This window comes from Pholcus phalangioides, unplaced genomic scaffold (genome assembly GCF_987345545.1).
Source record: "Pholcus phalangioides strain wild (caught in Gottingen) unplaced genomic scaffold, Ppha-v1.0 ptg000003l_1, whole genome shotgun sequence".
Taxonomy (NCBI): domain Eukaryota; kingdom Metazoa; phylum Arthropoda; class Arachnida; order Araneae; family Pholcidae; genus Pholcus; species Pholcus phalangioides.
The window spans coordinates 10,000,001-10,023,792 of record NW_028301596.1 but is presented as its reverse complement, the minus strand read 5'-3'; the positions used below and the strand labels follow the sequence as shown (position 1 = coordinate 10,023,792).

The 23,792-nt window shown below is 32.5% G+C and overlaps 1 protein-coding gene across 10 annotated transcripts in view; it reads left to right on the top strand.

Annotated features, from left to right (window-relative positions):
• LOC149088024 (sodium channel protein para-like) overlaps positions 1 to 23,792 on the top strand; it is a 270,116-nt gene that overhangs the window by 97,050 nt on the left and 149,274 nt on the right. For 2 of the 10 annotated variants that reach the window (XM_089243951.1, XM_089243961.1), the window contains exon 1: positions 4,879 to 6,667. The exons of 7 other annotated variants lie outside the window; for them this stretch is intronic. The gene's annotated coding sequence lies outside the window, so the exon portion shown is untranslated. Of the gene's footprint in view, positions 1 to 4,878; positions 6,668 to 23,792 lie in introns of those variants that run through there. One more of the 10 variants, XM_089243882.1, reaches the window with a different exon arrangement.

The window sequence follows — 23,792 nt, the reverse complement described above, 5'->3', positions numbered from 1 at the left end:
AATGTTGAATGAATATACATTCGGCATTACGTAACCCAATATCAACAATAAGGCACATAACATTCACTTAAGCGTAATATTCGGCTACGTGGGAAGCACCTTAATCACTGATGTCACACTATCAGTATATCAAAAGCTAACTAAAAATTGAATGAATTGAAAAATTTATTTAGAGACTTTATCAAAAAAAGAAAATTAATCGTAAAAAAATGGCTCCTGGAATAAATCGAAGTTCTATAAAATGCAAATCATATCGAAAATGATAATATCTCCTCAAATTTGCTCAAGAAAGAAGACATTTTTTAACTTCATTTTCTGAAGATCTAGTTTCACGAGCCAGTTTTTGAGAATTTTGTCATAAAAGAGTTGTTAGAAATGAATGCACGAAATGAGATAATTTGATATATTTCTCGGGCCTGGGCATTATGCTCCAAACAATGAGAGGTTTGAGCTTTCTTTCACTCGTTTTATTCATGGCTAAAGTTAGTAAAGTTTTCTTTTATTTTTCAATCTAATATTTTTTTTCTCGAGCATTAGTCATATTCGTTGCATGTCTATAATTCAGATCAGCTCCGTCGCTATTGAAAAGCCCACCGGATTATACTCACTGGGCATTGAAGGTTTCGGAATCCATCCACACACAGAATATGAATCTCAGAACATATAACTTAATTGTTCCTTCTGTTTTTCTATTGTTCCTCTATACAACGTTCCTTCTGAAGCAGAAAAAATAATCTTTCTGATTCTCTCAAACTTGTTATTTGAGCATGGTACCATTTCAGTATAGTTTCGTTTCTAAGTTCGACATTGTCGCAATTAGATCTTTTCTGTACGAGTTTCCATTCTTCAAATTTATAATCATTTCTGTTAAATATTCAATGGTTGCGTTTGAAAAATTTTTGTATCACTTATGCGATTTCCAGTTTGAGCTTTTCTATTTCGTATTGCATTCTAAACTTTTTCGCAAAAACTCAAATATTCTCTCTCTTTTTTTCGTTGATCTTCCGAACGCATCATTACTTTACTTAGTGATCAATGCCTTTTATTGCACTACCCGGGAAAAAGTTGCCAAAACTATTCTAATGAGCTAGGAATTTGAACATTGCCTTTACGGGACGAATGTGAGCACCAGAAGATTTTATTCGTGTAAGCGGGGTATTTGTTTATCTGTTACCCGATTTAGCGGCACCTACCAGTTTTCTGGAATGTTGAGGGTCTGCCACAAGGGGCTATGATTTCCATAGAAGAAACTGATGAGAAATCTTGACGGGAAATCGTGAAACCACACGAAATCCCATCTTCTGTAGACCAGCGTTTTGCGGTTGCAGGGATCTTTCCCGAGCATCGCTGAGTTTATTATTCATGGCAGAGGCTTCATCATGAAGAAAACATTGGTGGGTGCTGAAATCCTTAAATACGGGACACAAAATTTACTGGGGGAGGAAGCTCAAATGAGCTCAGCCCCTACGTTCCGGCGCTTATGATTCATGATCTTTCAAGTATTGGAAGGATATTTGAATAAATTGCTCTTGATTTCGAACTCAACGCTTGACAAATTGAAAATATCTAGGCACCAGTGAAATTTCTTTGTAAATAAGCATGATTTTTCCTTATGAGAAATAGTCATGATAATGTTTTTCGAGACAATGACCCCCACTTCTTGTTGAAAGATACTCTGCAATAAAATTGGAAAATTTTATGTTATGCTTATATCAGAGTTGGGTTTTTGACGTCAAAAAATAGCGAAAACCATGAAAAACCTCAATCAATCCTTTTCGATAATATTTGATCACAATAGGTATATAAAATGATAAAAAACTTAATTTTGTATTTTACAATGTTTATTTTTAAACACTAATTTATTACAATAATTAGAACAAAATATTAATCATAATTTGCAATTTTGAATTTTTCAACATAAGAGTCTAGAACATATAAAATATAGTTTTGTGGTTCATTTTATAAGCTACTGATTACCTGTGTTCAATTTGCTTAGTGGAATAGAGCTGCTTATTCAAAATATGTATGATAGGGGCATCACAGAGTTAGGTTTTAGACTTCAGAAACTATAAATCAATATTAAAACACTAAAAAACTTATTGTCAATGTTGTCAAATAGTTTCTTAACCTGATAGATATGCTAAATAAAAAAAACACTTTTATGTAGATTAAAGGATTTTATATTCGGAATTATAATTACTGAGAATCTATTTTTATATTTTAAATTTTCTGATCCGCCCAAAATTTTACTCCATGTAAAAATTCTCACACAGAATCTGTTAATACACTAATTAAACTCATTTATTTTCACCTAAAAATTTCTTAGAGCTCGGGGTGTATAAATTCACAGAGTTTTAAAGAGTATTTTCAACCAAAGCAGAGCCAACAGGACTTGATACCCAAAGCATTTGTTTTGCACATTTAAAATTAAATACAGTTTCAATTGGAAAACCACTGCATTATAAACGCTAGTAAATATACCATATCATAGTGCAGAAGTAAGAGTAACTAAGTTTGACTAAGGATAAGTTACAGGAGTTTCTTAAGCATCATGTACAAGCTAGCATTGCCAAATTAAATGACATTTTAGTTCTACAATTTAGTATTTTGATCGCTAGATATATTTCAATGTCATGCACAATAAGAGTATCTCTCAGTGATTATCTAGATAATTTAATAATAACAGAAATCACCATTACATATATGATGTAATAAACTTTTTTAAACACTTATCTGTTGTAAACAGAGTACAGCAGATGGTTTATATCAATGCACACACATATATAAGCAGTTGAAGAAATTTTGGAAGGTCAAGAATCATCTTGAATCAGAGAGTGTCAAATCATTCCATAGGTTTCCTTCCAGTGTTTATGCTACGTTTTATTCAAATTGTATATTTTATAAGATAAAAACCATATATATTTTGTCCAAAATGATTCTGTAGAGAGTAGAAAATTATTTTAGAATCATATTAAATATTTATTCTTTGTATAACATAGTCACTTTAAACATTACGTGCAATAAACGTGTGCATTTCCAATGGGAATTTTTCTATTGAAAAGCAATATTTGAAGTTTTTGACTGTTTTTGACAAAGATTTTTGACGGAAGGGTTTTGACGTGACAGTTTAAACTGTCATGTGTCAAAAACCTTCCAACCCTGGCTTATATATATAAATATACTCCAATTCAGCAATCCCATGTAGAAAATTTAACATGCCGATACCCATTTTCTAGTCGCCAAGGTGGTTTTGCGCCTGGGATTTGCCATTCCCTCGTTGTATTTGATATGATTATCTTTATTGGAAGAGGTACTCAAGATACACAAATATTGTAGAAACAGACTTGTAGAGAGATCGGGACTTATAACAAGCCGCTACATTGTGTTTGTCTCTCTGGCAGAGTTCGGAAGCCAGGATTTTGCAAGGATCCTATTGCTCCACTGAAATCACAGGCATTTAATTTTATAATTACACAAATTCGAGGGCCAACAACAAATGGCAACAGAAGGCGTACCACAGCTGCCCAACGAGGCGGCTGTTGAAAAGTGTGCAGAAAATACCTATAAAAATATGTACGCCAAGTTTTCTAAACATATAGAGATGTCAAATATTCTATAAATTCGGCGATCAAAATAAAAGCAAATTTCAGGGAAGAGCTAAGAACTATGAGAAAAATATGTTATACTGCCCTTCTCTTCAGTCCAATACGTGGCAGGATCCCCTTTATGCTACATAAATGAGTATCTAAAAAATTTTCAACAGAAAAAAATGTAAAAAATGAGTTCCATCTTTTATCTCCCATTAATTAGAGTCCCTTTTTCGTGGGGAAGACGGATGCCTACAGATGAAACCACTTACTGTATTCTCGAGAAAAGAACTCGTTTTGACAATATCGACTGCAATATCAAAACGCTTTTTTGACGGATAGTTTAAAGTAAAAAAATTCCTATAAACCAAAACCGATTACGTAGGTCACCCACGGTGCAGGAAAAATAAAAGTATAAGCTTCATGTAAGATATTAGAAAGTGACAACTTCATGAGATTTATTCGACCCAATCCAACTAGCAATTCCAGCGAAATAACATCAACCAAAGGTGAACTGAAGAGAGAGAGAAAAAAATAATAATAAAAGGGTTTCTGTACCACACCCTTGTAAAACGATACACAATTACAACCAGGGAATAATAAAATGGAAAGAATAGAGAGTGACCCCTCAACACACACACATACACATAACACATAGCAACAACGTTGCCAAATGTGTTTAAGAACGAAAAAAAAACCCGAAAAGGACTGCTAGGCCAAACCTCTCATTCGTCCATCACAAAACCATCCAACACATTGAAAGACAGGGATCATCGGAAACTCATGCATGAACAAACAATGGCCGGTAATAATCAGCAATTAAAATCTCGTATCTCTAAAAGTTACATTATATATTTTTTTTTCCATATAATGTACAAAAAATATACAATATATTTTTCCGTGTATGCAATGTGTGTGTGTGTGTGTGTGTGTCTCAGTAATAACGTGCTGACCATATCTTAAACGTGTGTGTTATGAGCAGAGTAACCATAGTGACCAATGGAATAACTGTCCGCGAACTACACGAATCTACGCCTACCACATAAAAATGCCTTAGTTCACTGGCGCTGTCCAATCCGTTAACTTGATTCGCTGTGACTCCTAATTCTGGACATTAAAAATAATAATAATTATTATTATTATTAAGTTATGCATGTTATATATGTACACATATAATTTTTTTTTTTAATTATCTCACAATGATTTAAAAAAATTATTCCAAATGCACAACGTGCAGGATTGGCCAGTAAAGAAAAATGAAAAATTTTATTTGAATACGTGTATGAATTATACGGGACTTTCTTGCATGAGTGTGTATAAACTGTTCGGGTACGATGTGTCCCACTCTTTGAGGAGGACCAAAGCTATCCCAAAACGGGCGACTGCTGCCGTGGTGGAACCTGCAATGGATTTTCCGTTTCGGATCAATATTCCGTCGGCAGAGGGATAGTTGTGTTGGTTTCTCTCACTCTCTGGCGCTCTCTACTACACAGACTCTCTCTCTACTCTCGAATTCTACATCTACACGGGAAAAGTCTGCAGTGCGCGCGGGGCGGCAAGCTCTTGGCTGGTCGCGGCCCGTAAATACCCTGTGAAGGGGGGTCCCCCTACAATAAAAAAAAAACAATAATAATAATAAATATCCAAACAATACAACATCAGGAGAAAGAGATAGAGAGAGAGAGAGAGGAATCACCAAAAATTACGGAACCCTGGAATTACTTAAACAATATATAATTAGGGGAAAAGAATATTGTGATACTTCAGTTCCAGAGAAGAAGAAGCAATAACAGAAGAAAATAAATGGGATACTTGTGCTGTAATTTGGAAGAAGAAGAAGAAAAGAGGGACACGACGCACTGATATACCACTGATACTACTGCTGCTGCTGCTGTGGTGTTTCCATACAGAACTTCAGCAAAGGAATATCCTATATAGTGGACTTAAATACGCAATCCATCCTCTCTTTTTTTGTTTCCTTTTTTTTGGGAAAAAAGAAAAATTTCGTGGAAATTTTCCAAAAGGTTCCAAGCTCAGGATTAGCAACGAAGATAATAATGTAGATATCAGATTAGTTGTTTTCTCTGCACTGCTTACGAATACGTACCGTGTGTAAATATACTTAGCCGGAGAAGAAGAAGAAGAAGAAGAATCATCGCAAACCTGCCAAAAAAAAGAATTTTAGCAGACTTTTACTCTACTTACATAGTTGTTGGTTACATTTCTCATCATTGAAGAATCTCATCTGAAGGATTACAGGTTTTCGCTATTACATTAACTAATACATCGCCGATAATCTCGTTTCATTTCCGGATAATAATTATCTCCGTCTCAGCTTTCAAATCGTCCAAGTTAATAAGAGCACCTAATAAGATTTTTACATTCCTGCCGCCTCGCTTTTTAGAAAAAGAAAAATCTCACATTGCCATATATACATACTTATATATAAACATATATTAACGCCATCCTTGTTCTCTACTACTACTTACTATATGTAATATATTTGAAGAAGACGAAAAACGCTTTTTTTTTCCCGCAATATTTCACACATCCATCCACCATCAAACAGTTCTGCCATTTGTATAGGAAGGAGATGATGATGAAGAGACTGCATTTAATGTTGGAATTTGTAGCTTCAAGTCATGCCACGTCTCGTAGAAGAGATTTAAGTTTTCGTCGTTAACAATATATTATAATCTATTTTGAAAATATTTGTTTTTGTTGTTGTTTTTATTTTTATTTTTCCTGTGGAAGCTCAAGAAAGAACGTTATGTCAATGGATAGATGCGAGTAATATTACATAATGGGTCCACATAAATGGAGATTGCCGCCGGTGAGGCACCGCTCAGATGATTTTGCGATGAAGAATACGTTAAGGACTTTTCAGCTGTCACAATCTCTGGATTTTTGAATTTAAAAAAAAATAATAAAACCTTTCGCAATGTGCTGTGAAGGGTCGCGTTACGAGGTGTACTATCACGATTATTATTCTTATTATCATCGTATTGTATCGTTGTCTTGCCTGAAGTTATGATGGTTGCCTTTCGTCCATTTATCCATCACCGGATTTAAGGGTTACCGTAAGTACCGATATTCTCTCATTACCGATTTTTTACTTTTAAATATAATCATCTCAATACTTTCATTCAAAAAGTCTTATTTATGATTGGGAATCGTTTACACGAAACATGTCGATTATATGTGACGTTTAATCGTACTAGAATTCAGATGAACAGAAGTATCCAAAAATAATGTAGTTTCCTCGAATCATACAAATTGTTATAAATTTTGGAACATCGAATTATACAGTTGTTCATAATTATTTGGAATTACTAGCTCGTTTAGTATGTTTTATGCAAAAAAATTCACTTCACCTGCTATTCCCCATTACATTTAATGACGTATATATTTTGTACATGAATGTAAAAATATTTTAAACAAAACAAAAAACAAATTGGAATTTACAATACTATAACAATATAATTTTGTTGATGTCTTTCTCTTAAGGGACCCCATTCCTTTATAACATTGTGAAAAACTATGATCTAATAGAAATAACATAAAAAAAATACTGTTTAATCACTGATTTATTTCAAATTTTTCACACATGTTTCTGATTTTATGTGCTATCCTATACTGGTATGAAGTTTTACATATCTTGGATGTTTAATTTTTTGTAAAGTTCAAAAAAATGCATTTCATACAGCTTGCGTGCATGATAAATAACCTCGGCATCAATGTAATTGAATAAAAATTGATTCAAAGTATACAAGAAACACTGTTCAGTTTGTCAATCGAAAACCGAATCAAAAGATTGAGATTCCATTGACTCAATTTCGTTTGAAATTGAATTTAAAGTGTAAAATTTTTTTTTAATTAAAAATTTTTGTTTTTTAAATGCATTATTTTTTTTCAAATTTACAAAAAAATTTAAATATCAGAGATATGTAAAATTTTATATCAACATAGCATAGCATATATAATCAAGAATATGTGTAAAAATATTTGAAATAAATCAACGGTTAAATAGTATTTTTAATGATATTTCTATTAGAGTATAGCTTTTCACCATGTTAAAAAGTATGAGACTCCTTAAACTATACATAATTAAATGAATTTAGGTAATAAAAAAAATTTAACCCCCTATAGCTACGATTATATTTGAGCATGCATAGCAAATGCATAGTCCAAAAATATATATTTTTCTAATTTCCTTTCTCAATTTTTTTTTTTTCGGTATTTTAGAAAATACATCTTTCATACGTCATCAACGTCTATATAAAAGTACAATGCCCTTTTTTATATATAAAAAGGAGCTGGTTCCTTGTCTGTGTGATTTTTTGAGAACTGCTGAAATTTACGTGTTCAGAAATTTATAAAACCGTTACAAATTCAGGGGAATCAGAAATAAAAAATTCAAGGTAAAACCTGTTCAGCTTTGCCAAGCAAAATTTTATTTGCTTATAGACAACGTTGAAACCAAAGCAAACTGCATATTTTACCCTGCATTAGCCAATTTATAAAATTAAAAACTTCATTTATAACATACAGTTCATTAAATATAATTAAATTTATGAATAGATGAGGTAGATCGAATTTTTGCATAAATCAGTGAATGAGCAATGATAAATAATCATTAGCGACACTATAATTCGATGTTTGAAAATTTATAGCAATTTGCATGATACAAATACGATACGTAATACAAATACGAGGATACTAATTAATTGAATTGTTGTGTTGATGCGTTGTTTCAGTAAAAAATGCTAAACATCCATTTGTGTAAAAAAAAATTTATTACATTTTCCATTGGGAGTGAACCAAAAAGGGTAAACGTATGTTCGGAAAAGTGAAATATTTTACGATTTTCGGTTTTTAAAATTACAAATTCATATGTTCCAGATTTCACTGAAATTCATCTATGGGAAGAAACATCGAATAAACACAATAGCATAAAAAAACAGCACTAAATCAACCTCAAATCAAAAGGTATGCATTTAACTGAAAAATTGGTAATTTCATCCAAGTAACGCATGCATAAAATTTTCATCAATTTGAAAAACAAGTATGTAGATGGGATCAACGAAATTCTATAACATCCCTATATATATATTTTTTTTTATATTGTTATGTGAACTTAATCGTATATATTTACTTATAATTCAGACAAATATTCTTCACATGATGGTTGAATTAAATCAGGTGATGAAACGTGTACATATTCCTGAGAAATTATTTGGAACATTTCATTGATAAGAAACGTTTTTTCACCCATGAATCAACAACACATTTGTGCTTAAAACAATTTTTAGTACCGTCAAAACTTTATGCGCCTGAAAATACATGAATGTATGTAACTTATGCTTCTCTCAAGAAAGAACAAAACATAAATTGTCCACAATTTACTCAGCTACCACAACACACGTGATATATCAAATAACATGATATTGGATTGACAAGCTGCTAAAAACCAAACCATGGGAACTACATGTCAGTTTCATAAAACACACAGCACTACAATTTTTGATATCTGTGAATATTTTTAACTACATTAAACCTGTTAGTTTGGACACCTCTCTGCATTGCCCGGTTTTCAATAGAACCAACCATCATCAACAACCGTTGGTGTCCCAAGAGGGAAGTGATTAGGCAATTTTGCCCATTGCTCTGACACCAAATAGTATGACACGAAGTATGGATCATGTATATGTGAAGAAGTATCATTCCGTGGAGCTTTCCCAGAAGTTTTGCAACGGAATGGGGGAACGAAAGGCTTAGTAACTGATACTACTTTGATGAATATTAGAACCTGCGTGTGTATGGGACATTATAAGATACCTGTAAACGATATAGGCAATATCTAAATAAGAATGGAACCAACTATAATCTTATAACACAGAATGCCCACAATATTATACTTCCATATCTTGGAAACCTCTCTAAAATTTGGACAGATTTCAGTAAAACCACTTGGTGTCCAAAAAAAATTTTTTGACAGGTTTTACTGTACTTCTTTCTTCCAGTCTTTTAAACCATTACAAAGAACCTTCTGTTTAGGTAATATAAAACTCTGACCTGACCTGAGGCGATCCCGTGACATCTCTGGTCACTCTACCGCTCTTCAAATAGTGGGCCAATAGGAGAAGGTCTATTCTTAAATTAGTAAAAAAGGAAGGGGAAAACATTTGTGTGTGTGTAGCATGTATGGTTGTGCTTAATGTGTGTCGGATGTACGTGTAAAAAATTAGATAATAAGCTCTATTCTATTCACAAAGTGTGATATTCACTGACAGGGTTTAAACTACAGTCACGATTTTTGGATAGGAGATCGATACGAATTGGTTAAAAACCTGAATTTAACTAATACGTGTCGATCGCCTATTCGAAAACCGTGACTGTAGTTTAGAACCTGTTGGTGAATCCCACCTCAAGTCATTAAAAATGAAAATACAAACTTTTCCTGGACTGCCCATGAAAAATTAGTTTGAATATTGTGCATAAAATTTTTCTTTTGAGGACGCCGACGAGACAAAAAAATTAGTCCGTAATAGGGGGAGTGAGGGTTAATCACTGGTTCGGAATGCATACTTTCATTCCAGAAAGTGAAATTATTATTTTGCCGTAAAAGAGGTGTGATCGCATCTTAGGAGTGTCCGTGAAGAAGGGCTTTACTGCATTTTAATATAGACGAAACTATGAATACAATTTTTTTTTCTGAAAACTATTCTGTCACTCGCTTATGGCTGAATTCTCGATAACCATAAAATATGAAACAATAGTTAAGTTTTTTTTTTAGTTATTTTATTACACGCATTAGATATTTTTTTCATTTCAAAAACATTCACAAATAAGGTAAAAATACAAAAACACGTAAAAAAAGACAGATATATTTATCAGAAATCTAATTAGATAGATTTTATTTTGCATGATACAAATCTAATTATGATAATGAAAATTTCGCATACTGCTATATAGTTTATTTCATAACGCATCAAACCCCCCTGGTCTAGTATATATTTGAGTATATAGGGATCAAAAAATACATTATACTAATTCCCTTTCTCTATTTTTTTGCTATTTCAGTCAGTGCATCATTTAGTGTCATTTCAGAACAAAATACGGCTTATATAAGTACAATAAATTTTTCATCCTGAAAGCGTTGATTCCTTGTCTGATTGTGATGCTTTGAGAGCTGCTGAGAAATTTTATGTGTTTAGAGATTTATTAACTAGCACCAAATATTGAGGGGATTGGAAATAAATTTCTTATTAGAAACTATTTTCAACTTTGCTAAACAAGATTTTATCTGTTTATAGATTACATCAAAATCAAAGCAAACTGTATATCTTACCCGTAATTAACACTTTAGCAAATTAAGAAATCTGATTAATGAAATTTCTGTGTTGATGTGTTGTTTCAGTTAAAAATATGCTAACACCACCAATTTACATTCGGTTTTGTAAAGAAGAAAAAAATTCAATACGTTTTTATGTAGGTGAACCACAGATGGTTCAAAACTGGAACATAATGTATTCAAATTTCAGAGAGCAAATAAAAAATGTACTTTTAAAAAACTTCATAGTTCAAAGTAAAAACTATTGTTTAAACTGATAAGTCAAATTCGATGCTGATGTAAAATTTTTGATGCCGTATACAGGGTGTCCTGTAAGTGCTAACGCGTCTCTCATCAACCATTCGTCGTACAAGTATAGTTTCAGTTGAAAAAAATGCTCGAAAGACTGTTTAAAAATTACCCTGTTCCGGTTTTGAGAATGGAAATACAGTGTGTTTCAAAATAAAAATCTGTTTTTTTCATACGGTCCCCCCTGCCCTCTAACTTCTAATTAGAAAGTTGTTACCCCGTCTCTCATGAGGCCAAAAAAAATCTAGGTTTTTACGTGCAATACTCGCTGGGATATTCGAATATAAAAAAAAAATATTAGAAAAGTTGGAAAATAACAGCATAAATGAGGGAAAAAAGCATTGTTCGTTAGTTTTTGCTCTTCTTTCATAACTTTTCTAATGGTTTTTGAATTGAAATATCTTAGCGAATATTACACTTACAAATATTGATTATTTTTCGTCAGGAAATGCAGGGCAACTTTCTAATTGGAAGTTAGAGCACTGGGGGAACGTATAAACATTTAGATTTTTTTATTTTGTCACACACTGTATTTTCACTCTCAAAACTGGTACAGGATTATTTTGAACGCCTGTTAAGAATTTTTTTAAATTGAAATCATGTCGCTACAATGGATGCTGATGAGATAACGAAAGCATTAGCACTTACAGCACACCCTGTATAACACATTTCTGTACTGAAAGAAATAAAGGTTTATAAAAGTTAAAATTATAATATAATGATAAAAAAAAGAGAAGAAAAAGTTCGAATACACCAAAGAAATGATAATCTGTTTATATATATATTGTCGTTACAAGATTTCATTGGTAATGCGATTTAAGATGCCATCAAAATCCTTCGAAATATTGGTTGAAGCAAATCCTTTCTGTATAACGTTATTTTTTCACTGTACGATACTCTAAGACGAAATAAAAATTTTCTATATAAAATTTATATTTTAAATAATACGCTTTATCATTTCAAATTTTTCGTCTCTGTAAGAATAATATACAATATAAGATCTACATTCCTGTTTTTATTTTACATCATAAATGTAATTGAGAAAGTTCAAATTATCCTCATGTTGTATAACTTGATAGATTGTGGTCGGCTGAAGTTGGTTTTCTGTGGTTCCCAACTTCAAGGCGCAAATGCGAGCCGATCTCCCCGTTAAAAAGTCTCGCCACAGAGAGCAACAGTCCTACAACGATAAATCATTCAATCATAACACTTCACTCATAGTTAGAAAAACTGGTGGCAGATGGCAGCACTACACATAACAATCATTACAGAGAAACAAAAATAACTTCACGTCAGGTTTCACTACACGTACACGCACATTCCCGCATGTACCGATTCGTTGGGGGTTCCGCGGGGGGGGGGTTGTGGGCGGAGTGTAGCAGTAGTAGGCAGGGCCTCCAAAAAATGGCTCAGGGATCCATGATGTTCATAAGTCAGCCACCTCGTTGGGCAATTTGCCTGTTGCGGCGTTGTATTTGTATAGCTATAGATATTTATAACATGTTGTATAACTATAGCTTGCTATAAAATATGAAAATGCCACCTGCAGCCTACAGGTATGGCTCACACAAAAGCAGGGCTGACAGGACTCCAATCCGGGGCCTAGGACGATACTTATCGTCTTTTTTCTTACCACATTATAAATTCACATTTAAGAGGACTGAGAAATTGGTCCACCAAAAATCTCACCTAGGAGGCCCTGATGCAGGATGTGGGCCATGGAGGTTTGCACATGTCAGCCCATTGTTGTCCTGTTGATATTCGTGTTGTTTAAAATCGGCTTTAAAATTGTCAGTTTCAGCCTGATACGCCACTATCAGCAAACACAAACATTTTGTCACTTCAGATCTATCCGATAAGATAAAAATAACTTCTCTCTGAAACATGAATTTTTCTTATAATTTCAAATTTCTTATACAGCATTATGATGATATTTTATCATAATTTGGATACGATACTACAAAATAGATGTAGCTAAAAGATATGTATGTAGAAATCCCTTCTTTCTATCCGTTAGCATATGTGAAGGTCTATTATTTCATGAATTTTTAAATGATTTAATATTTTTTTATGTATCGGATAAATTTCCAAAATAAAATAAAAATTATTTTTAATACCTCTATAAGCAGAAAAAAAATTCCTACAAAATATTTTATCTCCTGCAAACAAATTATTATTATTTTTAAAAAAATTATTGATATAAATTTATTTTTAAAGTATTAAAAAATGTTTTAAAAAATGTTCTTCAGCAGAATATATTTCTTGAGTTCCTGTTTAATGTGTGTATTAATTGAATTAATTGTTAATTTAATAATTTTTTACAAGCTTCATAATGTAAGTCTCAAAAATTCCTCGTGCACACACACAACTGGATTATCGCTTCACATTAATTTGGTTACAGAATTCTCCACTTAGGACGGTTTTTAGAAGTTTTCGGAATACTTATTCCAGAATTGATACAAAAAAGTGTTAAACTGTTAGAATAACTTTGGCTCCCTCAAATTCATTTAGTTAATCTCTTGCATAAATTTTCATCATTATTTTATTTAGTAGTTCAAGCTTAGTTTTACTTGAGTGCATGTGAAATAAATTTCTGAATTTGTTTCAAAATTATTCTCGTAGTTCATGATCATAACTTTTGGCTTGGATTTCTGTGTTTATAGAAGTGATATTGCATCAAATTCTAATTGAAAATTAAAAATCCAAAAAAGCCACTACATGGGAAATACACAATGAGGTAACTGAAATTTAGAAAGTTGAAAATCAGTGTGGAACAATCGTTCTTATATTAGTCTGGGACATCGCTCACGGACCTCTTGAAGAGGTTTCAAGAGGTCCGTGAGCTTGGGTGAAAAATGACATTTTTACATAATTATGTAGTGAATATCATTCGGTAGAGTAGGCTATCGCCTTCATCTTATTAAAGGGATCCGTGTAGTTTTCAGCTTACAGTATTTTCAAAGGGCTTCCTCCTCCATCTCATTGGCACAAAGTGTGCGGAGGAAATAAATGCTAACCCTGTAAGCGGCACAGAAAAAATCACTAAATTACTTTCAAAATGTCATATCTTTTATGTATATACTTAAGTAGTCTTTCTATTTTGTATCTTTCTTATTTATCTTATTTTCAACGAGTGCAAAGTGTTCCATTGAGAAATCAACCTTACAGAATATCTGAGCTTGTCAATACTATAATTAGAGACTTTTAAGGAAGCGAGATATCTCGTCAATGCCCCTTAAAGGGTTAAGAATTTCTGGTTTAGGATTAGATACCGTTGTCATCTAAGAACGAATAGTTTTTCCTGATGGTATTGCAAGGAATACCGTATTTCTTTTCGAACATTTCTATTTATGTATAGGGAAGATAAGTTAATGTATTTCATGTGCTGACACCATATTAGTGAAAAATTCGCTAACCTAACGAAACTGGCATGTCCTTGTAGAAGAATGCATTGGCAATTCGTTATCCATCATATTCATCATTTGATCAACTCATCACTGCTCAACTCTTATTTAGTTCTCAAAGGTATTTTAGTGAATTCGGGGTGTTCGTTCCGAATCTGGCGTTAGTTTTGTCAGATTGACTCTAGCTTTTAAAATAAAGTGAAAATTAAATTTCAATGATAATACATAAGCAGTATACAAATCACATTGTTGAGAGTGTGCATTATTTTAAAAACTAGAGTAAATTCGGCAAAAATCAACACCAGTTTTGAAATCAGCAGCTCTAATATACCATAAAAATTTTCTCAAGAACAGGGGAAAAAATGTTTTTGTTGATCTATGTAATCCTAAGGACTCGCGATCATATCTAAGATATGATCTTAAGGAGGATCTTCTCATAAAATCACGTTGCTAAAGATCCTTTTTCAATGGAGACATATCCGAAGAATCAAGTCGCTCTGGATAGTTGTATGCTAGCATACCGACAAGTGCCCTGGTAGAATACACAGAGCCCCAAAAAGCGTAGTCTGGAGTATTGTTTTCTCAATCAGTACTTCCCGATAACCTACCTCCTGTCACACACAGAGAGAACCAAGATCCTCCTGCGATATTCCATAGCCACTTGCTATATTTTTGTACTTATTTTTGCTTTCTTCTGGAACACCACGAGGATACCTTTGGATTGCTAAAGGTGGTTATCTAAAGTTAGACATTCTAACCTTCCCCCCGGATCTACGGATCACCATTCAAAAGCCGTTATACAAGACGAGGACGAACGAAAAAAAAAAGTGGTGTTTAAAATTGCTCTAGTCAGGGCCGTAGCCAGAAATTTCTTTTGGAAAGGATCAACTGATGGTTTCGGATGGAAACCAAAGTGACAGAACAATAGACATAACCATGATGTTATTCCATAAACTCAACAATTTACTAACATTTCGGTGAGGAAGTCCAGATCCTTTACCCTGCCCTCTCTCGCTACGGCCTTTGTTATATAGTAGGATATTCTACTATGCACACTGCTGAGTATACACCATTGGCACAAAAGCGAAACATCAAGCCGAATGGTGTCAAGGAATAGGTTTCAATTACTCATCATTTCCGCAATCAAAGCAAAATTCCGATAGGTAAAATTCGCTAATTTAGTGCCAGAAGTTGAGAAAGGCCTAGATATTGTGAGCATTACTAGTCTATGTTTTGTTTTGCGTCATAAAATGATGTGATTTGAATTGCAATTGAATTTTTGCTCTCTCAAGTAAAAGTATATTAGTCTACGTGAAATTTAAAAAAACTATAGACATTTCACTCATTTTATAAAAAAAAATACTGTGAGGAAAAGGAGACAAGACCTTCATTATACGACTATCCGTACTAAATTTAAAAATCTCAACATATGGTATCCTTAATATAAGGAATTGGTAGGAAAGAAAATTTTAAGTATGAAATCAAGCATTGAGTATTGTCTATTTCACTTGCTATCCGAGAGCAATATTTCGGTAACAAAAAATAAATATTCTAAAATTATTATTTTTTTTTAAATCTATATAACACGGGTTCTTGAACTTTTCCACCCGCAGCGCCCCTTTCCCGGATCAACGCTTATTCGCGGCTCCCCATAGCAGTTTAACAAAGAGTCTCTTCAAAAAAAATTTGTCAGGGCTACCTGTCCGCGGCACGCAGTTTGAGAACCCCCTGGCCTAATGGATATCAATATTTTGGAAAATGCATGCATACACAAGAATATCCGTTGAATGAAATAATGCACGTACGTGTACTACAAATATCGGACCAATATCACTGCCTGAAAGCACCGAATTTCATTTATCGATAAGTTATATATAACGTTAAAAATCATCAATTAACTTTCCTAAAAATAAGCCTATATTATATTCAAGAAATTTATTTTATACAAATTTAAAATTGCTAAATAAATTTATCTCAAATTTCATAAATGTTTGAAATATAAATTTAAAATTTCGTAATTGAATAATATTTAATTTTTGGTGTTAGTGCTGATAATATCCTTTAGCAAAATTATTTTCTGCAATTATTACGTTTTTGGAAAGATATTAATTTTTCATGAAATTTATTTCGCAAATTTAAAATTCGATTTCAAAATTAATATGGCAACTTCCAAGATTTTTCAATATTTTGACACATAACGTTCACTATTTTGCATTGAAATAATCATATTTTATGGTATTAGTCCCAATAGTATTTTAAGCGAAACTATTTTCCGTAATCAATCGTTTTTGGAGAAATATGAATTTTCGCATGTGAAGTTTATTTTAGGAATTTTATATATTCAATTTTCGAATTGATATGAAAATTTCTTAAATTTCACAAATGTTTTGGATATAATATTCACACTTTTTTAATTTAATTGAGTAATAATTAGGGCTGACCTGATAAATCGATTAATCAGGTCGGTAAAAGTTCTGATTATATATATCAAATTATCTTATCTATCTGATTAAAATTCGATTAAAATTTGAGCGTAAAGTTAGCAATTTGACTTGATATATTTAATGAGAACCCTATTAAATGTCCTACATTATTGTACCAATACACAATATTTTCGATAAGTGGTCATATTTAAAAACATTTGAATCAATATTTTGATAAAATTTTTCGTCTTTGTGATATACAAGTCCATTCAACGAAAAATTGTGGTAATTTCAATTTCAAATTGAATTTGAAGGGAGTATTAAATTGCTTCAACAGTGGCATCCTTAGTTTCTTATTCTATTCCTATACTTTTTACATGTAGCAAATTGGTGCGTCAAATGAATAAATTACATTTTTATGGCACCATTATATAGTAGCGAAAAATATTTTATTAAAATTCGATTAATCGATTAAAGAATTTTGATTAACCAGTTAAAAAATTTCAGTCGATTCCCAGCCCAAATAATTATTATTTTTATAACGGTATTAGTGCTGACGGTATCATTCAACAAAATTATTTTCTACAATTATAATGTTCTGGAAAAATATGAATTTTTTCATGAAATTTATTTTGCAAGTTCAAAATTCAATTTTAAAATTGATTTTAAAACTTTTAAAATTTCATAAATGTTTTGACATGTAATAGTCAAAATTTTGTAATTCATTAAGAATTTCTTTTTTCCGGTATAAAATTTCTGATAATACCCTTTACAAAAATTATTTTATAATGCTTTAGAGAAATAATATCTTCATGAAATTTATTTTACAAATATAAAATTCAATTTTAAAATTAATATGACAACCTCTGAAATTTCATAGATTTTGTAACATGTAATATTAAAAATTTTGTAATTGAATAATATTTTTTTTTCCGGTATTAGTGCTGATAATATCTTTAGAAAAATTATTTTCTGCAATTATATTATACATTTTTGGGGAAGTATTAATTTTTCCTTTAGTTTCAGGTACGTTTCATATATAAACAAATCAATTGATTAGAAATCCGGAAATAATTACTTCATTAAGTATCTCTAATAAAATTCTCTAACGCGGTTCCACGAAAATTCTTACAAAAGTTACAAGCTGGAATAAAATTTTACGAGGTCTCATTTACCTCTTACAAACTACTCCTAGCAATAATAAGAACCTTAAATACCCAATGGACTTCAAAGACAATTAGAGAAAAGAATTAATTAGTGAGAACGAATATTTCATTTTATTGGATACAATAAACACATTCGTTAATTAAATTTCAGCTACTCGAAAAATAATCCTATTCATTTATTTATTTTTCTTAACAGAAAAACCCAGGGTAAACAAAAGGACTTTACAATAAATTGCGCGTGAAAGAAGTCCTGGAAAAATTTATTATTATTTTCGTGGGAGGTATAAAAGACAAATAAAAATAGTAAGCCATTTACAGTAGTGGACTATTATATCGGACAGTATCATGATGGGGACGGACGGACGGACGGACGTCCAGGACCGCGACCATCGCAACGATGGAGGGTGGTGGATATAGGAGGAGGGGGAGAAAGGAGGGGGGGGCAAGAGCATATAATGTTTTGCCGCATACACCACGGCGCCACCCCTCTGACGTCACTCAGCGCCACTGCAAAGACTGCTCTGCTGTTCTTTTTCCAGGACGGCGGGAAAGAAAAATTTTAGGAACGGGCAAAACGGCAATTCATGGTTCGATTCTTGGCTGGATTTTTTCCAAAAAATTATCCTCTTTTTTTTTTTTGTTCCTGTCAACTTCTCTCCCTCTCGCATGCTCTCATGCTCAACGTATGTGTGTGCGCGTGTGTATGTGTGCCATACACACAGCCTTATCTATAATGGCCTGGAATAGAGGTACAAATGGTCGATTTTCACCAGGGTTATATACGATTCTCTTTCTCCAGGCACCCGGAATAGTTAATGACGTTTTTTCTTTTTTTTTAGGCTGTGTGATTCTGATTCCTGTTCTTTGCATTACATTCTACTATATTATTCGATATTTCGTCTTCTATTATTGTTATTCATTTTTCGTATTTTTAGCTTTTGTTATCATTTTTGGAAAATAGGAAATTTTTGCTCTTGCGAATTGAGTAGAAAAAAAAATGCGTGTATGGATGTAGAGATGAGACTTGGACATCATCGTATTGTTAAATTTTAATTATTGATTGCAGTACAGTCAAATCTCGTTAATGAGTCACTCTTGGGAGAGCAAAAATATTACTTAGTAAGCGGAGTGACTCGTTAAACGGAGTAAGCCATAGCTGTGCCAATTCCTGCCGGAGGACTATTGCGACTTCCAAAAAGTGACCCGGTAAGCGGAATGACGTGTTGACCGGGTGACGCACTAACGAGGTTTGACTGTATCTTGGAAGACTTGATATTAAGTGATTAAGTGTGATTTTAAACTTTGTCAAGCTCAGAGAAGGCGATTCATTGAAAATTTTTAAATACCTTGCTCTGTACTAAGAATTTAATAAAATATTAGATTGTCAACTTTCACAAACATGAAATCGACGTTGTAAGAGATGTTTTTCTAAACGATATGATTCGATGGTAAAACTAAAACAATGTCATATTAATGTCATAAGTTCTGCTGATTTCCAAAATAATCAAGATATTTATGAATGTTTATACATAGCTAATTTATTTAAAAAGATATTTGCCTAAACGAAATATTTTTGTTTCTATCTAATTGACGGGATTTATAAAAAATTACATTTTCATGTACAAAATGTGTGTGTGTGTGTGCTATCTACATATTCATTAATATATCAAGCCATAATACAAGACAATTAATAACATACATATTAATTGATTATATTTATCTACATATTACCCCAATTTTTTACCGCTCTTACAATTCGTGAACAAATCGCACAATTTTTTTATGTACGATGTCTGACTACTTAAATAACATATTTCTGAAAGTTCAAAAAGTTTTGGACATCTATTAAGCATGGTTTTTCTTTGTAATAGATGTAAAATTTTTAATGAATTAACTTTCTAATTAGCGTAAATTAATTATCTTAGTTTGAACAAAATAATTAATAATTACAATCAAAAACTATAATTATTATTTATTACAAATTATTATTAATTACAAATATTAATAATTACTTTAGGAAACTTCATTTATACCATGTGACAAAATAAATTGTGGAAATTTTTTTTCTATTTTTCAAAAAAAATTATTTCTGTCCATGGTCAGGAAAAAAAAATTTCAGTTAGAAAATCGGAATAAAATTTCTGAAAATTTCATTTTTTAAAAATCATAAAAAACCAAATTTCACTGCAAACAAATTTTAAAAAATACTATGACGACACTCATAATGATACTCATTAGACCTATTAGCTCACAAAAATGTTCAATTCATACAAAAATTTGAATGAAAAGTATTTATTAAAAAAATTTTAAGCAACGCGTTGCGCCATAGCGACGTCAGTCACAAATAAACCAACCCATTATATGCTAAAACTCCATCATTTCACTTTTTCGAGAAAAAAAATTACATTAATGTGATAGCATTAATCAAATATGAAAGAAAAACTATTTGGGGGAAAAAGTTACAATAAATCAAAATTATTAATTATATTAGTTAATAAATCATTATCTATAAAAATAATTTAAATATTTTTATTGATTTTGTAACGTTTATAGCAGTCAGTTGAAAATTTAAGTACAACAATCAAAACCAAAAAAGGAATATTGGAAAATAATGGGTCAATAACTGCATTAGTTTATTTATTTGTTTAAAATGCATTTCATCTGCATTTCGTAGTCCTACATCTTTATTAAATTTCAGCTCAGTATTGTTTGTGTCAAGGGAAAATTGAATTTTCGTATAACTGTCGTGTAGTGGACATCACTACACATTTTTACTTATATCACTTTTTTTTTTGTCAAAATCATCTACATTTTGTGTCTGCTGGCTTCATCTGTTCATTGAGCTCAAAAATGTAATGCAGTGAAACCTCTCTTAACAGTCACCCCGGTTTTACGTCCAAAAAATTATGAAATGTGTTTTAAAAACTTCAATAGGAATCCCTTTTTTTTGCGATCATCTCTCTTTTACCAATGAATTGTTTTGCCTCACCGGTGTCTGCAGAATTGAAAAAGGATGCCAATAAATAAAAACATTTGTGCTTCTCATTTATAGTACCGAAAGAAATTTACCACCAGGCATTTGGATTAAAATTCAACCAGAAATCTGAGAATGAAACTTTGTTCTACTTTTTGCATGCTAAAATGACCAAAGTTGCATTTCTCCAAATTATACATCGTTACTTCTTGGGTTAAAGGTGCGCACGTTATGTTGATAACTGTTGTCAAACAGAAATTGTCTAAAAAATTTTCCAATACTTCAAAACAACCGAAAGGGGGGGGGGGGGGTAATGAAAAATTTCATTCACACCGATATCTCGACGAATTTTCATCTGTGAATTTGTCTAAGGCTGGTATTACACTATAAAAGTTTGATAAAAATTCTTTTATAAAACTTGAAAAATCTAACCAATAAGCACATGTGTTACATTTGAATGAACTTATCTGATCCGCCTATTGGTTGCGTTTTTCAAGTTTTATAAACGAAATTTTATCAATCCTTTATAGTGTAATACCGGCCTAAGTAAATTTCTTCCAATTCCGGACCCAAATGGTATTTTACGGAAGCATCTCTGTCTCAGATGAATTTTATTTTTACTAGTAAATTTTTATAGAAACAGACCTACAAAACTTCATTCTTCCTGAATTAAAGAAAAATTATACTTAGATTCTTTTTAGGGAATGAAACTAGTAACATAGTGCTATTTTTCTCCGATGATAACTTCCATCGACTCCCTAATCAGAGATGATACTCTAATGGCACAATCCTTTTTCCTGACGGTGTGTGCAATTCATTGGCGTCGGAGATAATGTCAATGGATAGGGAGGGGGGAAAAAAGGAAAGAGAGAATTTAAGAGACACAGACGGTTCATTTGCGAGACTTCTTTAGAGGCTATCCAGCAAACTGTGCTGACTGACGCCACTGTGGTCATTCTGTGATTCTGTGTATTATCGCATGTGTTTCCATGGCTGCTGGGTTGTTGGTATGCAGAACCCCACTGTCTGATCCCCACCACCACCATCGCAATAACCATAACTGCAAATGAAAAATAAAAACACGGTTTTTAATACATGTTTTCCGCGAGTAATTTCATGTAATGACTGCCATTTTTGCACTATTAGTCGTCATCTTTCACCCTCTCATTATACTTACAATTATTCATTGTACGCGTTCGTTTCTCTAAAAATTGTGGATTTTCATTTATTTTTTTTAATCAAATTCTTTGGAACGCATAACACAAGTCATAATAATTCATCTCGAAAAATTATAAATTGAAGAAATTTTTTTTATGTACGAGGAGATATAATTTTTTACGGTGAGGTTGATGTAAAAACGCTTTACCAGCGTCATTTTCTCGCAAGGGTGAACGGGGCACGTGCCCAGGGCAGGGCAGGAGAGGGGTGACAATCTTTAGAGGCGACAAATATTTTGAGAAAGAGAAAAAATCCCGTTTTAAAATCATTGAATTTTACAGTGAAGGTGGTTGGCAAAATGTTTGCCCCCCCCCACCCCCTTCACCCGAGGAAAATGTTATGACCTTGGCCCAGATCCATCACAATTTTAGGGGCTCAAGAACTTTTACTTTTCCGTCTTTTCCAGCTCTTGTGTAAATGCTGTTCATAAAAATTAACGAACTATCATAAATAATTAAATAAGCAAATGTAATTAATATAACATAACCCACAAATTCACATTTGCTCTGACTTGTGAGGAATGATCCCCTGAATGTTATGACAATAATGACAATCCGGATTTACAGTCGAATTGTTTTTAACCACTTATTTAAATTTATTGAATTTATTTATTTAAATTTATGGAATTTATTTATTTAAATTTATTGAATTTATTTATTTAAATTTATTGAATGCCGCTGTGGTGGTCGAGTGGTTATAGTGCCGGACTCGTGATGCGAGGATCCGGGTTCGAACCCCACAGTGGTGGTCGGCTGAAGTTGGTTTTCTGTGGTTCCCAACTTCAAGGCGCAAATGCGAGCCGATCTCCCTGTTAAAAAGTCTCGCCACAGAGAGCAACAGTCCTACAACGGTAAATCATTCAATCATAACACTTCACTCATAGTTAGTAAAACTGGGGGCAGATGACAGCACTACACATAACAAGCATTACACAGAAACAAACTTTACGTCAGGTTGCACTACACGCACACGCACATTCCCGCATGTACCGATTCGTTGGGGGGTTCCGCGGGGGGGGGGGGTGCATGTATGGTGTAGCAGTAGTAGGTAGGGGCTCGGGGATCCATGATGTTCTTAAGTCAGCCACCTCGTTGGGCAATTTGCCTGTTGTGGCGTTGTATTTGTATTTGAATTTATTTATTTAAATTTATTGAATTTATTTATTTAAATTTATTAAAATTTAGTTGATTATTTTGACTCTTGCAACACAACTCTTTGTGAATACCTAACAATGTTCTTTGTCAATATTTTATCATTCAGAATCTTTAAAAATCACAATTAAATAAAAACTATATTTCTGCTAACCTGTTTTGTGCAGTGCATATTGCCAATAAGGCGGTTCACCATTGAACAATTACTGCGTGTCACCTCACAGAGT